We start from the raw sequence: 17,960 nt of genomic DNA on the forward strand, positions 1-17,960 counted from the left end.
GGCAATTTGTGGTTTGCAGTTTTACACGAATGTTCTAAGCAGCTGCGCTGCAAAAAGGCGTGCCAAGTGACAGCAGAGCTCAGCAGCAGACAACATGGATTAGGAAAGGCTCTATGTTTACAGTGCTATATGTGTGGGGTGTGGCATCCAACCAGCGTTGGCAGAGTGCAGCTGCCACATGCTCTCTATAACAGTGTACGACACTGTAGATACGGTTGCGCTTGCCACTCCGCTTTGTTCTTAACTTTATTGTGTGTGATGAGCGTGAGTTTGGCATTACTCGGGTATGCATAGGGTGACTGAGATTAAAACACACCTGTGCACACACACACCTTCTTTACTCTAAAGTCTTTTCTGGCGTAACTTCTTTTGTTGCATTTACTCTCTTCACAGTATGAGACTTCCATGCCTTCATAGCTCAGCAAACTGTGGGCAAAAGATTGATGTTGACTACGTTGACTACTTGGCTTGTGTTGCTCACAAACAATAGCAGCCATTCTTGAAAAAAAAAAAAAAAGCTTATAGCATGACAGTATAAACAGAGAAAATTGCAGGAGGCTCACTCATAGCTGTGGTCGCCTGTGCAACTAAGGTTAGCAAACGGACATGCTGCCATGGTAATGGTTTGCATGCGTAAAGACATCACTCACCATGATAGACTGTGCATATGCATGAGTTTCAATAAATGAAACCTGTGTTTTTTAGGTTTGTTTAGCCACTGTCTCGGGCTTTGTTTAGACATAGCCTGCGACCAAGCCAAGGAAATGAGGGGATGACCTGTCAACCTAGACTGAAAAATTGGCATTTTGAGTTAGTTCTGACTTATACGATATGCACTCCGCAAATTGTTTGATATTGCTGTCGGTTGCCTTGGTTGCTGCAGCTAGTGTCTTAAAAGTAATTTTGCTGTGCTGAATTAGTGCAACTTCACTCACATAATACTTGCTGTACTATAACAAGGTATGGTCATTTTATCTAGTATGGTCACTTTATCACTGCGAGAAATAATCCAGCCTACTACTTGCCATTGTATTCTCTGCACCATCATGTTGTGTGTTGGAAGTCCAAGCTGATCTATCTAAGACGGCCATCATTTTTGTCATGCAGGCCACGTCGGCCACCTGCAGCTTGCACCATTAGTCAAAGTGCGCAGACCCGAACTATAGTGCTTAGAATATTCTTAAAAAATTCTATGCACCCGTCCTACACTCGCGAGACGCGGTCGACCAAATAAAGTAACAATGCTGAGCACCCATCGGTCCGCTGACCGCACCGGATATCTATCAGCGGGACGACGGAGCTTCAAATCGAAAATGCCGCGGGAAATGTAACTTTTCTATCCTGAAAATACGACTATGGCTTCTTAAGATTTAAAGCTGGAAGCGTATGCCGCGTGTTCTTTGCACGAACGAGCTCGACGTGCTGCGAACGCCAGTGTTGCCAGTGGCCACGTTGATTGTGTTAAGCAATGGCACATGAAACATTTTATTGTTGTCTTGAAGTTGCGTCATCTCTGCCACGGTCCTGGCGATAGATATGCGGTACCGTCACTATGGCAACAAGCACGGGCCGTTGTTACTTTACCTGGTCGAGTGCGCCTGCGAGGGAGCCGAAGCGGCACCTAACCCCATGGTGAAAAAAAGGGGGGGGGGGGGAAGTGGTGTGATGGTGTAGCGATTAAAACTTTTTTTTTCTTTGGTTCTAATGCTGCTTGAGCCAACTTCGCCGCAATACACTGGTGCCCTGCAGAAGAAAAGCGTATTGAGATTTAGAAGGGGCTGTTAGCGCTAGTTGGACACTGCACATTTTGCTCAGTTACTCATGTGTTTGTACACTGTACAAGTCTGAGTACCAGTGTAATCACTGATATCTAAATAAGCTACTGGCAATCATTTGAAGCAGTGTATGACATTTCTGCTTCCCTTAAAAAAAAAAGAAAAACGAAAGTGTGCACCAGTTTTTTTTTTTTTTTACAGCGAAAGCTGTTTTGAGATCACAACTCGGGTCACGCGCAGTTGTCAGTGGCCGCCGGCGTCCGTAACCACATCGCAAGAAATTAGAAAAGAAACCTGTAGGGCTCAAACATGGGTCCGCTGGGTGCAAGCCCAGTATTCTACTACTGAGCCACGCCAGTGCTTGGGACTTATTGGCAAACTTGCCTTAGGCAGGCTTGATGTCGGGAAAGCAATTGCATTAACACAACTTATAAAGCATTTCAAAACAGCGAAAGAACAACCAGTCATCACGCAATGCGAATAGCGTAAGCTTGGGACTTATTGGCAAACTTGCCTTAGGCAGGCTTGATGTCGGGAAAGCAATTGCATTAACACAACTTATAAAGCATTTCAAAACAGCGAAAGAACAACCAGTCATCACGCAATGCGAAAAGCGTAAGCTTGGGACTTATTGGCAAACTTGCCTTAGGCAGGGTTGATGTCGGGAAAGCAATTGCATTAACACAACTTATAAAGCATTTCAAAACAGCGAAAGAACAACCAGTCATCACGCAATGCGAATAGCGTAACAAGTGAGTCGTCCAACGCTCCAATTCATTACGAAAGCTTGTTCTTGTTCCCCTATTAACTGCAGCACATACGCACTTCAGCCATAATTCCTCATCTTGATGAGCCAATGCATGAACAATTGGCACCAAATTCCTTGCAAATGTTCAGAGGCTACAATGCTTCTCAGCAGAATGACGAGAAATAGCATAACGAATGCCAGCCTACTAGCCAAAAAATTTTATTATTAATGCCCTAGTGGGTATCAAACAAGTGTGCTTGCAGTAGTTACCCAGCTAGTGTTTTTAAAGGCTCTGAAAGGTTGCTGTTCTGCCTTTCGTTGTGACTGTCCTGCGCCTTCCGCGCTGGCCTCGTGTTTTTTTTTTTCTTCCCACCCCCTACTTCTCGGTTTTACGAATCTTCCAAATTTCAAGGTTGCGAGCTTGGCAGATTGAATTTGCAGAATTTGTCAAATGATTGACAGGCGCAGCAAATGCTAATATCGACTTTATCATTGTTTGCTCGGCGGGGTGGTTCAAAATACTACTTTCATTGAAATAGCAGTGCTCATCTTCTTCACACTGCACAATTTAGGTGATGTTGAATGGTTTGTACATATTTTTTTCTGTATATAAGCCTTATTTTTTATACTGCTTCAAATTTGGCATTTCATGATAAAATATGCATGTTTTTTTCCCCGTAACCTGCTCCAAAAGTAACATTTTGCTGCTCCGAAAATTGCTCCAAATTGTACTTCGGCTTTTGCGCACCTGAGCTACAGATTCAGTGAGGCAAACGGCCTTTTGTGTCAGCTTTTCAATTGAGCAGCATGAATCTGGATTGTTTTCCTTGCCTGTTATGTTCTATTTGTTCGTTTTGTAATGTTGAAGACCCCAACATAAGTTTTCCAGAGAGAAATATTCTGAAGTTGCCTTAGCTACCGTATATCGAGAATCTGGAAATAGTAATGAATGTTGACGGTTTTACTAGCTTTCTTCACACATCTACACATGCTTGGGTTCTTGTGTTTATCAACTGAGTTGAGGCAACAGGTCACGAAATGTCATAATGTTAAATAATGACTTGAAAGACTTGTTTGCCGCAGGATCTGTGTAGGTCAGTTGATGCTAGCAGTGTGCGAACGTTGCGTCTCTTTAGGGATTAACTTGCTTTGTTGTGGATATGCCTAGTGAACTGTTATAACTTCACTGTATCCAGAGTTCAGAAAACGTGCAGTTTAAACACAGTCATCGTATCCCGTCCAGTACATGTATTAAACATTATACAAGGCATCTAATTGTTTGGCAAACTTGCAGTTTTGAAAAGAAATCTGAAGTTCTTGAAAGGACCAGTACCAAGGAAGTACCAAAAAAGTTGCATGTATGCAAAAAAAAAAAACTAACTAAGGGGACCTGGGATGCAAACGTTTATGGGCCTAATCTTCCTGCTGCTGACTTTCATGAAGAGTGGGGGGCAACGTTTTTAGAACCAGTACAGTTTCGCAGTTCTGCTCCCAAGCTGGCACATATGGTGCTGCTGTTGCATATTGCTTCACTTGGTGTGACCCTGTGATGTGATTGTGCGGGTTTGAAAAGCGTGCCACGCCATCAGCCTCAACCAAAGAGGACAATGAAGATGATGCTCGGTTGCGGCACGTGTGGGCGTAGACATTTTAAGCCAATAAGGTGCTTCCTCGGAGATTTAGGAGAGCCACGGGAGAAAAACAGCGAAGCCAGGCAGACGTGGCTGAGTCGGGACTGACTGAAAAATGGGGCCAGGGTGCGGGAGTGGCGGCCAGTAGAGCTCCTGCATTGCCCCGCCGTGGTGGTCTAGTGGCTAAGGTACTCGGCTGCTGACCCGCAGGTCGCGGGTTCGAATCCCGACTACGGCGGCTGCATTTCCGATGGAGGCGGAAATGTTGTAGGCCCATGTGCTCAGATTTGGGTGCACGTTAAAGAACCCCAGGTGGTCAAAATTTCCGGAGCCCTCCACTACGGCGTCTCTCATAATCATATCGTGGTTTTAGGACGTTAAACCCCACAAATCAAATCAGAGCTCCTGCATCAAGGTCCCAGTGGGCTCCCATCTAGACACAGAGCTTCTTGTCGCCTGATGTGGGCCAGGCTTCTTCTGGTCTTCTGGCCTTGGCCAAGAAACGTCCTTGGCTTCGTGTGAGAGCTGCGGCTGCCAAACGCTGAAAGGTCAGTGACCTTCCAACGTTTGGCAGCCGCAGCTCTCACCTTGACCAGCCCGACGCTTCCTTCCGTGTCATTCAACGACGTGAGCTCCTCAACCTATTTGCCAGACTTCCCCTGCTGCACGAGTGCGTCTTCGTCCCATCAGCTGCAAGGAACGCGTCCCGGTGTATGGTGATATGGGTTTGTTCCTGTGACCATTTATTTCCGCGCACTGCTCGCATCTTTTAGTCATCTATTATTCCTGTTAAGCTCTTAATTTTGCATGCTCTCTTCTTTGTCTGTTGTTTACTCTCTTTTGGCAGTTTCATAAATATATTGAGTGTTGGGGATTTGGGGGGAAGCAAATGGTCTCGTCGGCTCATTTCTCGATGATGGTTATGTCATCGGTGGTTTATGCTTTACACGAACCTACACAAGAGCTTGCCCATTAAACAGCCTCGTGACAGTCCCATGGGATCGGCTATGGCTGTGCACTGTTGCTCTCCATGGCATCTTGCTGTAAGCAATTGCAAAGGCGACACACATGTCGCAGGAACGCTGGGCCGAAAAGCGGTGTGGTGTCCAAGTGTGTGGTCAGACTACGCAGACCCGTATCTCTCTTAAGCGTGCGAATTTTCGCCCTCGCTCAAGCGACCGGGCCCTTTTGTCCCGGCGTCCCCGTGAATCACTTTTACCTGCACGTCTCCCTGCGTATTACTTCTCGCCAGTGGCGTGGATAAGCCCCTTTGCTTTCTCGCCGCGCCTTTCGCAAAGGACTCTGTGCTGCATTTTTGGTGTTGCCGCAGGCAATAAAGTGTTGGGACCTTGAGCAGTTCTCTCCACAGCGATGGTCAACGCGTTCCCTGCAGCTCGCTAAGACTGGACCAACGCTAGTGGCCGTAGTCCTTCGGGATACGTGTACACTACACTGGCGCCCAACGCGGTATCAGAAGCTCTAAGCTTTTGACAGCTCTTAGCGAGTCTGTTTGCCTGCGCGATTCGGGCTCGTCGCAACATGCCTGCTTCGTGGCATTTTTGTCCGCTGACCTTTATTTAGGCGGATGCCGCATTGCACAAAGAGGCCATTGCTTCTATTGACTGGCACCCCTATGCACCCGTCCGTGTCGTCACTCTTTGTTGTGGTGAACACACAACCAACGTGGTAGCTGACGCGTTATTTTGTGCCCCCCGTTGTCTGCCGAGAACCTTGATCCCTGGTGAATTATATAGCCACTGAGAAGTCTGCGGATCAGTCTAAAGTCTGAGAGCAGCACTGTTGCGATCCTCTCATCGAGGAACTTGTGGCCAGTCACCTGAGTGGCTCGAAAGTTTTTGCAAACTGAGCAACGTTGTGACCTGGCCCGGCACGAAGCGTGACATTTATCGCTGTTGCTGTGCCTGCCACATCTGACAAACGGTGGAACTGAGGGTTCCACCGTTTGTTCAGCCGCCTGATCTTATGAACCGATTGTTAGTGATTGTTCGTGGTGGGTACTTGCTGAAAGATCCCCTTTGGGGAAAACTCAGCCGTGCCCGCATCGCAGACCTGAAACCCTTTGTATCACTGTGAGGATGAGTTTGTGTAATTACAGTGACTCAAATACTTGTTGGCGAGATTGACGAATACATTTGCATGAGAGTGAAAAGATGTTTACGATGCAGGAGGTGATGTAGGAGTTAGCGGTAATGAAGCGGTTCAAAAAGACTACAATGATGAGCTCTGTTCTCGAGTCAGCTAACGCAGTTCCCCACTAGGCTAAGTAGGCTGGCAAGCTTTCGCCATATGCGGGTCAAGGCTGCTTGGTCGACGTGTCGCTGCGTGGAGTCTCACGCTGACAGCGGGGACAGGCCAGGCGTGGTTGAAATCCAGCAACTCAATGTCGTGGAGAGAACTCGTCTCAGGGCCATTGGTAGGCCCAGGTCTTGAATGCGCCTGGGTCCCAGCACAAGGGACCGGCGCTGGCTACCGGAACACCAGTCAGGGTGGACGACCCACGGACGGACTGCAAGCAGCGGTCTGCTTCGAGACCAAGACCCGACGAGCGCCTCGACCTGCGACTGCCTCCCTGTCAAGTTTTCCGACTCCCGTCTTCTTTCTTCACTTCTCTCTCTACCTGTCGGACTTGGCTTCTGATCACAATTTCGTCTCCCAGCCCGTCTTGTCATCATCTTCATTGACGCACCACAGTGCACAAAACCCCAACCACTGCGCACCACACGAGACACAACTATGCTTTAATGGTGGCAAAGAATTCGGAGAAAAAGAACACGTTTGTAGTGGGTCAGCCCTTTGCTTCGTCTTCTTTCCTAAGTCCCAACATCTTGCGGGGCTTCAGCGGTGGTAGCACTGATCTGTAAGTAGTGTATCTTCTGCGCGTTTTTTTGCAAAACTTTTCCGCTACCCAGGCGTAACAGGCAAGAGCGAACGATTCCGTCATTGTCGGGGTAAACTTCCAGAGCCCACATAAATGTTGCTTTGTTGGGTGTGTCTATAATCACGATGCCTCGAATGGCCAGATTGCGGGAGGAAAATCCAGGAGAACGATGCGCTAATAGTTCAGTGAGAATGTACACGTGCCTCCAACGTCTCCAAAAAAGATCCAACAAATTTTGCTGGTGTTGTAAACTGCACAACACCGCCTTAGCAAATATTCCTTAGCACTGCTGTGTTTTTCTGAATCTTCTGTTGAGTCAGCATCCACCAAGGTGGTAAACTGCTGGCCTATACGGAAATGTGCCGGCGTGATCGCCGATGGCTCACTGGCTTTGAGGCAGGTGTAAGTAAGTGATCGGGGATTAACCACTGCCTAGACCTCGGTAAGTAGCATACCGAGGGCTTCAGCAGAAAGACTGTTTCGTACGAGGACTTTTCGCAGAGACGTCTTCACTAATCTAATCAGTCTTTCCCACCAACCGCCTCACCATGGAGCAGCGTCCACGATGAATTTCCATTTAATCCGCTGTGCTGTGAGAAATGTCAGAAATCAATCTTGGTGGTAACGAATTCCTCGCTTTGACACAGCCTTTGCGGCTTTTACACATTCCTTCAGCAGCATACAGTGCGTCTATGAAAAAGATGATTTAAGCTGTTCTCGCTCACTTCTCTCAACTATCCTTTGCATTTCACTAGGTCAGCTTCGAGAGCTTCTTTTCTTGCCAGAAGTCTTTTCTTAGAGCGATAGCAGGTAATATACTGATTGCGCAAGGCTTCAGTTTTACCTTTTTTTAGATGGACTCGCGGGTGGTCGTATTCGTATCGTCGGCCGGCACTTTTCCTTTCGAATTTGGTGGACCCATAGTGTGTTGGACAAACTCTTGCACGCGCCGCTCTGATCTTCTGGACTATCGAGAAGAATGGCACACCTTTCATGGCGCCAAAATCGAGTCGCGTCGACGGAGCTACATTTTACTTTAATCCAAGGAAACTTCTCCTGTGTCGGACCACTGTGGCATAGAGGTTTCTTTTTGAAGACCTTGAGCATATGCGTGACGTCAATAGCATGCTGGGTGCGAGAGTTCACTGTTGTGCTGCTAACTTCTCGCTGGAACACGCTTTCTGTCATCTTCACACCCTCTTTGCAGATTGTGAATTCGAGGCTCTTAATTATAAAAAAAATTTCTGTTTACAATGATGCCTTTTTCAGCTGTATGAGAATGCTCGGAGCTCCCTCCACGACGTCTTGTCAGCTCTAAGAAGCGCTTGGCATGAGGATTTTTTGTTATCCTATGAAGTTATCTGAAAGACACATCTGAGATGAATTAGGTTGCGAAGACTCGATCTGCATGCCTGTCGTTAGCACGTCAGTGTCACTAGAACTACTAGCACAGAGCTTTTTATCATCACAGACACCAGCGCTTGTTTCTTCATAGTTCGATGCAACAAACTCTTAAGAAGTAGAGGCTACAAGACCCGCATTCTCAATCTCTTCACCTTTGCCAGCAGCGGGCGTGTCAGAACTGTTACGTTTGGCCCGACAGTTCGTCTGGGCAGACGCCATTGTGCGTAAGCCGGTCTGCTAGGATTATTTCAACCCCATCGGCGCCCAGTCAGCTAGACGCTGTCCTGTAGGTGTTCCAGGTAGTGGTCGGGTCTCAACGAAAGCTTCGCGAGACAACCCTTTTGTTGAACGGGTTCGAACAGCGTGGGACGGCACCACTGTGGCAGTTCTCATGGAGTCAACCTCTCGACTCAGCTGTCGTCGCCGATGTGAAATCGTCTTAAAACCACTGACAGTATGGAAGCCTGAAAAGGCGTTTCAGTCACAGTTCCCAGGGATTTAGCACCTGGCCTGCTGAGTTCGGGAAACTTCTGGCAACACTGTAGTAGCAGAACGCTGCCTTGGACCACTGCTGACGTTCATGTCAGCGTCCATATTACTGGAGGAATTCAACTTCTCAACTCCACTGGACTCTGCCTCCTTGCCCTTCGACGTCTTCAAGACGTGGGCCGGGTGCATAATTGTGTGGTTCACTCGCGTTACCATTGGACCTTTTCCCCCGTGTTTCTCACCAGCATAGTGGTTCAAAATCTGCACCCTTTCTGGTGGGTGGACCAGTGAGACTTCGTCACCCAATTTGTGACAAGAGTGGTCACCGCCTTTAAGGGGACGACGGGCTATAAAAGGCGAAGACATTTTGTAAATAATCGCTGAATCTCTGTACAGTTCCATCTTCATCTAAATAACTACCATGTAAAGAAACCTTCATTTTATCTCCATTAACGCGTCCCCTCACTGGCGAAGATCGGCTATGCGGACGACGGCGGGGAGCCTGCGACCCTAAAGATACTTGCCGTACCTGCCTTCAACCTTCGAGCCTTTAACAGTACCTTGAGCAATCGAAGCACCTGTCCTTGCATGCTTTCCTTAATTCAGGTCAAGTGCGGTTCGTTTTCTTTTTTAGCAAACAGCAGACAAATAGCTAGGACCGCACGGAAAGATAGAAGGCACAATGTTTGGTAACAACACTGGTCGTTTCGGTTTGTTAACAACTTCGCCACTAAAGCTCGCCATAATAGCGCCGCCTGTCAATCTCACTGTCTGAGAAGTGCTTCTCACAAACAAAGTCATGAGACGTCAGCACGCGATCTTTCCTAGGTATGGCGCGAGCCCACACTTCCAATCTTGGCGGGTCACTAGGAACTTTAAAGTAATTACCTTTTCCTTTGTGGGGTCTCGAGTTGGCAAGCGCCACGCCACGCTATTGGAGTGAAAGGACACAGTAGACACGGTCGGAACAAACCAAACCATACACACATTTATTTAACAAATTTTTGATCGACAATATCACCAGCCAAATTAGAACATCAATTGTAATTAACATGCTCGGACATCCTTACACAATATTACTCAGCAGGTAGCGTCATAACAAACACAAGAGCACACAAAAGACGGCGTCGCCAACGCTTGACTCATCGCGCGAGCCCCCGGCATGCGGCCCGCGGTGCCGTGCACCGGGGACACGTCGCGAGAGCAACCGTTCACGCTAAACGGCGCCAGCCGAAGAGATCAGCTTATTTCTTGCGCGCCGCCACCAAGGCTTGCCTGCCGCAAGGGGTCGCTGCCGGCGCTACCGCTGTAGCAACCATGATGATGATGATAGCGGTGATCACCGCTCGCGTATGCAACGCCACCTACCACCCGTTGTAACTCGAAATGCGGCTTTTTGGGAGAGACACGTGCGCCACGCAGCGCAAACAAGTATACAGGGTGTGTCAGCACCTCCACACCTTGCAGGATGCGTAACTACTGCGGCTATTGGGCATAACACATTTCCGCCCCGTTGTGAAAAACATTGCCGAAATTCGGCAAAGTGCTATCCTCTGTTGCGGTGCGAAAAGCACACGCAAATAGTCGTGAAAAGCGCTCGCAAATGGTCAGCGCTGCCGGGGCAATGCACTGAAACCACTGATAGCACTAAAAAAAAAAAAACAGAAAGCCATGGTAGCTTGGGGGAACTTTCACTCCCAAAGCCACCCAGGCATGCTCGCCCACAACATGCGAGCGAGCAGCGAGAAGCGCGTGCATGCAGCAGACATCGTCTGCTTCAGGCCATTTGTAGCAGCTCTTTTCAGGGAGTTTGTGACTGTAATTCTGGCAATATCGGTTAGTCAAGGGTGAGACAGCTGCGCATATTGCGCATTTTTGATATACATTTTTGTTTTCTTGTGCCGATCTGCTCCAAAAGCATAAAAATTGCCAACATTGCGCAGAACTGCTTCAAAACAGCCTCCATTGATGCAAACCTCAGCTTCAGTGGAGAAAAGAGGCCGACTTTACTAATAGGACACGTCCAATCAGGTTTCTTTTTTTTCTAACTTTCTGGTGACAAAGCTCCAATGCATGACGCCGCCAAAATCTTTTCTAAGCCGTTGTAAATATGCATGACCCTGCAAAAACTTGCTGCTGTGCATCGAGTGATCTGCTTCTTCTAGCTAGGCTGTGTGTTTTGGTGCCTCTTTCGCCTAGCGAGAACCACTGTGGCGAGTGTAGCGGAGCTCAGGTTCTTTGTTGTGCGTAGCGCACACCTACGGTCGCTACAGTTTTTATATTGAGGCTGCTGCGTGCGTGTTTGCCGTGGGCAAGTAACTGTAAACGTGGAGTCATTTCCGTGCATGCGATGTGTATCCTGGATGCCCTGGCGCGTGCACTTTCTCAAAATGGGTTCCGTGAGCGACAGAACCCGTGCAACTGATTCCTGGTTTATGTACATTCATCATCATCATCATCATCATCATCATCATCATCATCACCACCACCACCACCACCATCATCATCATCATCAGCAGCAGCAGCAGCAGCAGCAGCAGCAGCAGCAGCCTGACTACGTCCACTGCAGGACAAAGGCCTCTCCCATGTTCCGCCAGTTAACCCGGTCCTGTGCTTGCTGCTGCCAATTTACACCCGCAAACTTCTTAATCTCATCTGCCCACCTAACCTTCTGTCTCCCCTTAACCCGCTTCCCTTCTCTGGGAATCCAGTTAGTTACCCTTAATGACCAGCGGTTATCCTGTCTACGCGTTACATGCCCGGCCCATGTCCATTTCCTCTTCTTTATTTCAACTATGATATCCTTAACCCCCGTTTGTCCCCTAATCCACTCTGCTCTCTTCTTGTCTCTTAGGGTTACACCTACCATTTTTCTTTCAATTGCTCGCTGCGTCGTCCTCAATTTAAGCTGAACCCTCTTTGTAAGTCTCCAGGTTTCTGCTCCGTAGCTAAGTACCGGCAAGATACAGCTGTTATATACCTTCCTCTTGAGGGATAGTGGCAATCTACCTGTCATAATTTGAGAGTGCTTGCCGAATGTGCTCCACCCCATTCTTATTCTTCTAGTTACTTCAATCTCGTGGTTAGGCTCTGTGGTTATTACCTGCCCTAAGTAGACATAGTCTTTTACAACTTCAGGTGCACTATTACCTATCTCGAAGTGCTGCTCCTTTCCGAGGAGCAGCGCTTCGAAATAGGTAATATGCACATTAGCTACTAATTTATTTAGACGAGCGAGTTCTCATTGCACTTAACAAAGCCATTGCCCACAAAACTCGCTCATCGGTGTCCACAGATACTTGGTTATTTGCGAAGCCGTGGTGACAGAACACATGTTCAAATCATTTTAAACAATATGAACGGGCACCTCAGTGCTTTATCCGTGACTCATTACGTGTCGGCGGTCATGTGACACAGTTTTCTTGAATGGCGATTTGCCACTGCTCTGTTTTGTTATGCAAACTCGCAACGAGTTCTTTAAGAGGGGTTGCTGCTTGCCGGCTCTGGGTTACACAAGCTTTTAGGCTTAGCTTTATGTTCATCGGTGTTTCAGTCGGTGGCCGCTCCGCTGTGTGACTATGTTTTCTGTCTTTTATTATTTCTTTGCAATGAAACCGGCCTCGGAATGTTCAGCGGTTCGTTTTGCGTGGACACGAATTTCTTACCTGCACTGTGCAGTGCGAGTGATTTACGCGAGTGGGGAAGTGGGCAACAATCACAGTTCAATGTATTATCGGGATTCCTACATCGGTGGTGATGACAATACGATATAAAAAAAAGAACAGGCCAATGTGGGCCGTAATAATAATGTGCGTTTCTCACGTAGAGAGGCGTTATTAGGGCCATTCGCTTATCACTTAGTGCAATACGCACGTGCTTTACGAGATAGTCAGTGCAACGAGGTTTCTTGGCTCCCGCACTGCACTCTTGAAAGTGGTCCCGCACGAGGTGGCTGTGAACGGCGGTTGCAGCGCACTTTAGTTGGCTGTTAAAAGCTCCTGATGCTATCATGTTAGGCTTTTCTTTAAGCGAAGGACCACTGTTATGCAAAAAATATTCTTGTGCAATCGCAATTTTTGAACTTCTTTTTGAGTGTGATGCATTTTTCTTTTCAATTGTTTCCATGGAACCTACCTAGTTTTCAACGAAACATTTTTTAAAAAAATATTTCACATCTTGGTTACGTGTGCTAGATAGGTCATGTGGTATGTAAAAAGGTAGTGCAGTTCATACCTGGTGATAATCTGTTTAAAAACTTCCTTCAAAATCTGTTTCAGTGTTATGTGTACTATAAGCCAAATAAAATATGCATTGGTGCCCCCACGTTGCTAAAAAGTTGTATTTTCAAGCTCCCAGGACGACATATTAAATGCCGTGCCGCTAAATGCTCCGGAGCAAGGTTCTCCTGCTCCAAAATTGAAATTTTGCTGCTTCAAAAACTTCTCCCAATTTAGTCTCAGCCTTGGCTAGTAACTCCCACTGAAACATTTGTAACCCTTAGTTATTCATGTTACTCGCAAAAATTTCAAAACTTTTAAGGTGTTCGGGGCGCTATCACGCTTTTAATGCGTCGCGTCCATAGAAGCGCATTTTATGCGTCGCGTCCATAGAAGCCCATAGAAGCGCGTCCATACAAGCGCATGGCAACAGGTCAAAAGCGTCATCTGCTGAGAGTTGGCATAAACCACATCGCTCCGTGATGCTATCATGTCGCCCTCGCCCTCTGGTGCCCAGTGGCCTGGGAGTTTCTCCTCCTCAGTTACTTCTTTCTCCGTGGGCATGGCACACCTGTCTCCATTTCGAGTGACAATGGAAAGCGCTTTGTAAACAGGTTGGGGAAGGTCCTTCTTGAACACTGGGACATCCAAGACCGGCACACAGTTCCATACCGCCCTGCCCGGCAAATGGTGGAGTGCCACAATGGCACTATTGAACAGTGCCTTATGGCTTATTGTTCCAATTATAAAGCCTGAGACATCCCAGAAATTGCCCTGGCCATGCGCATGGCTGAAAGTGTGGTCACGGGCTACACGCCCGCCTTCCTTTGTTATGGCTGGTAGCTGAGAACCCCATGGACAGAGGCTGAATCCAGAGATGGTGCGGAGCCACCTGCGACAGCATAATGTGCATTTTCTACTGAGGTCTCGAAGTGTCTACAAGAGGTGCTTGACTTCTTTAGAGCACACCAGGACCGCATGTGGCACGCCTAGAAGACTTGCTACAACCGGCACAGACAGCCACTGACAATGGGTGACCTCTTTCTGCTTGAAAGCCACTCCCTCAGCGATGCCGCCAAAGGTTTCACCTTGAAGCTCGCACACCGATGTTCTGGTCCCTTTCGCGCAGTCAAATGTGTAAGACGGAATGACTTTGTTCTAGTGAACCCCAAAACGGGACGTCGCCACGGTGTAAGACACGCAGATCAGCTGAAACTTGTGGGGTCTCAACGGGGTGAGCGCCTCGCCACGCCACGCTCTTGGAGTGAACGGACACAGAAGACGCGGTCGGTACAAACCAAATAACATATATTTATTTAACTAATTTATAATGATATCGTCCGCTGAATTGATACATCAGCTGTAATTAACACGCTAGCACATCCGTACACAATATTACTATACACTCCTAAACATGACGAACACAAAATAACACACCCAAGGCGGCATCGCCAACGCTTGACTTACCACGTGGGCCCCCCACGCGCAGGCCCGCGGTACCACGTGCCGAGGACCCACGCTAGAGACAACCGTTCGCGGCAGCCGCCACGTGCAGAAGAGACTCGCTCCACTCTCGCCCACCACCAAGGCCTGCCTTCCGCCAGGGGTCACCGCCGGCGCTACCACTCCACCAACAGTGGTACTCAACGTGAACACAACGCCATCTATCGTCTGGCGGTTGTCACCCCCGAAATACGGCTTCTGTGCGAGACACATTCGCCACACGGTGCCAACAACCTTACAGGGAGTGTCAGCACCCCCACAAACTCTACCATGAAGCGGCAGGTGATGTGTAGTAGTGGCTTCACATTTTAGGGGGGGGGGGGGGGGGGGCTGTGAGGGTGGCCGAGAGAGGGCGCTACGTGACGGCACCATCATCATCATCGGTACTTGGTTGAGAGAGCCCACTACGTGATAGCACCACCACCACCATCATCAGCATCATCATTGGGATGGAGAGAAAAAGGGTTAGGGTAGAGCAAGGAGGTTATACTTAAACTTCTGGAGTAGCGGAGGGGCTCTGGAGCTGAATCCGACACTCTGCCATATCCCTGAGGGCAGAAAGCGGATGGGCGCACTGTAGCGTTCGTGGCTTTCACATTGTTTTTGTGCTAGTGAAGTTGCGTGTGGTGCCTCTAATTGAACAAGGTGGTTCTGAACACGTCTGTGATCACTTTTGAGACGACGATGGTGGGCTCTTGGGTGAGATTTGGCTGTGTGAATCGTGTGCGGACACTGGGCACAACTTTCGATTTGTAAGTAGGCATGCTTCGCTCGCTCCCTTTTACTCCCATATTTTTGCGAATACGACTGCATTCGCGAGTACATAGGTTTTTTTTTTGTGTCCGAGTGCACAGAGACACTCTGAATAATTTTTGTACGTTTCAGGATTCCAAAGACGTCATATTGCCCGGCACATGAGAGTGTGCTCTGAGGTGAGAAGCTTAATTAAGCACCAAGAAAAGAATGACGACTTATGTTCAGAGAGAGAATTATTTTAAAGGGGAGCTGGAGAGGTATGCCTGGTTTTTCACCTGACAGGCTACACCAGGTGCCGGGTGATGACAATGACATGTACAGTCAATGCCTTGGTTCAGTACACATGTTGAAGCAGGCTGCTTCGATGAGACAGGGTAAATAGCGAGACGACGGCCTTGTAACTTTACTACCGTATGTGTTTGCATCGTTTCCATGGGCACTTACAAAAACCAGTGAGTGTGCGTAATACAAGTGAGCGCTTCGTTTTTGAAACGTAGTTAATGTAAGACCGGCTCTGCATTTCTGGGATTTTGAGTTTCTTATGTTTGCATGAGCACTATCTCCCAATACCAAAATTTCTGATGTTGTGATATGCCTCTCTTTAGTAGGAGAAAAAGGAAACGAGTTCCTCTGAAAAGTCAGAGACATAAACACTTTTGCCTAAAGGGCCTCTCATTGATGGAGCTGTCGAAATCCCACCACCCTGAAACTTCACCCATAAAGGAGTGGTACAGGCAAAAAAAAGAATAAAAAATTTAAATAATCACAAAGGAGGTACAATTAACTGTTGAAAAAGAAGGGTAAGACATCGTAGCAGTACCAATGAGGCCTTTTCAGAAATATATATTTTGAGGCTTCTCAGAATTTTATTGACCAGATAATGGAGCAGAACATATTAGATGAATGATTCAGAAGCTTTCCAAGCATCGTTTTCTCCAGGTATCCAGGAGCTTCTTAAACGAGTACATGAAAAGGCGAATACCCCCCCACCCCTCTCACAATAAAATGAGTTTGCACACTTGCTGCACTGTTGATCGCCAAGAGCTTATGGTTGTGTGCGAGTGAAACCTTTAATTTCACTGCATGGTCCTAACTAGTTACCTCTACTGTGAGGTAACTGTGTAAACATATATACAAATTGATATCCATGAATACTTGATATCCATGATATTCATGAAAGCTGTTATGAGACGTACAGAACACGGGTCACACGTGGCGCCATTGTTGTCCGCTGCCACCGCCACCCGTAACCAGTATCGAACGCAAGAAACTCTGTAAATAAAAAAAAACACAATGACACAATGGGATTCTAACCCTGGTCTGCTGCGTGCCTTTCCAGTATTCTACCACGGAGCCATGCTAGTGCTATGAACTCAGCAAATAAAGAACACCGATGACATGATATGATTCGAACCCGGGTCTGCTGAGTACCAGCCCAGTATTCTACAATTGAGGCACGCCAGTGATTGGAACTTATTTCTAAACTCGCCTTATTTTTAAACTCGCAGGGTTGATGTCGGAAAAGGAATCGTGTTGATATGAGTAATTAAGCGTATTAGAAAGAACAGCCAGGTGTTACATAATGCAAATTGCGAAACGACTGGGTCATCCGATGCTCCAACCCATTAGAAAACTTGTTTTTGATAACCTGTTAACTCTGGCGGATACCCACTTCACGAATATTTCTTCTTCATCGTCGTCAGCCACTGTATAAAAAAATTGCACAAAATTTATTTCCAACAAGTGTGTAGCGGATATGCTTCTACAAAGACTGACAAAATATAAAATAGTGAATGCTGGCCTACTACACAAAATTCATAATTATGTATGGCGCTGTGGGTACCCAGCTGTGTGCTTGTAGCATCCTAAAGAGCGTTTAAAAAAGGCTCTGAGAGGCCACTTGTCTAGCTTTGGCGGTGACTGTCTTGCCCGGTCCGCGCGTCCGCGCAGGCCTGGGGTTTTATTTAACACGCGTAAAGTGCTGTGTCGAAAAAAATAATAATAATAATAAAGTACATGTGCATTAATGTCCCTTCTACGTTCCCTCGCCTGCTAAGAATAATAAACAGGTGTTAATAGCTATAACGAAATGCACGACGACAAGCGCCCAAAGCATTACTTGGCTACAAGGCAGTCGCCACCTCCTTTTGCCCTGAGCAATATGGCCGTGGTGGCTTCACTTTGATACATGGGCGGGTATGCGGGATCGCCACTCCAGAACTTTTGATATTATCTCCTTGCGGTGGAGTGTTGGGAATAAAGAAGTTTGGTGTGGTTGTTCGAAGTGGTGTGTTGTGCGTGATTTAGATTTAATTCATGACAGTTAAAGGGGCCCTGCAACACTTTTCGAGCATGGTCAGAAACGGTAGCAGAGGCTCCCAACAACATGTGAGCCAAATATCATAGTGCAGCACGCGGCCTTGAATTCACAATAAATCATTAAAGTCACCTAAAAATTGCTTTCTCTTCTGTCGACAAATCATGGACTAAGCCCAAAAATCACTCGTAGTAAGCCCGTCATTCCCGGGCGTATCAGCC

At 47.4% G+C, this 17,960-nt stretch overlaps 1 protein-coding gene across 13 annotated transcripts in view; it reads left to right on the forward strand.

Annotated features, from left to right (window-relative positions):
- Positions 1–17,960, forward strand: part of LOC119171617 (bromodomain adjacent to zinc finger domain protein 2B) — a 247,304-nt gene that overhangs the window by 21,208 nt on the left and 208,136 nt on the right. The window contains exon 2 of one of the 13 annotated variants that reach the window (XM_075892177.1): positions 15,552–15,598. The exons of the other annotated variants lie outside the window; for them this stretch is intronic. The gene's annotated coding sequence lies outside the window, so the exon portion shown is untranslated. The remainder of the gene's footprint in view (positions 1–15,551; positions 15,599–17,960) is intronic. 13 annotated transcript variants of the gene reach the window in all.

This window comes from Rhipicephalus microplus, chromosome 4 (assembly GCF_043290135.1).
Source record: "Rhipicephalus microplus isolate Deutch F79 chromosome 4, USDA_Rmic, whole genome shotgun sequence".
Taxonomy (NCBI): domain Eukaryota; kingdom Metazoa; phylum Arthropoda; class Arachnida; order Ixodida; family Ixodidae; genus Rhipicephalus; species Rhipicephalus microplus.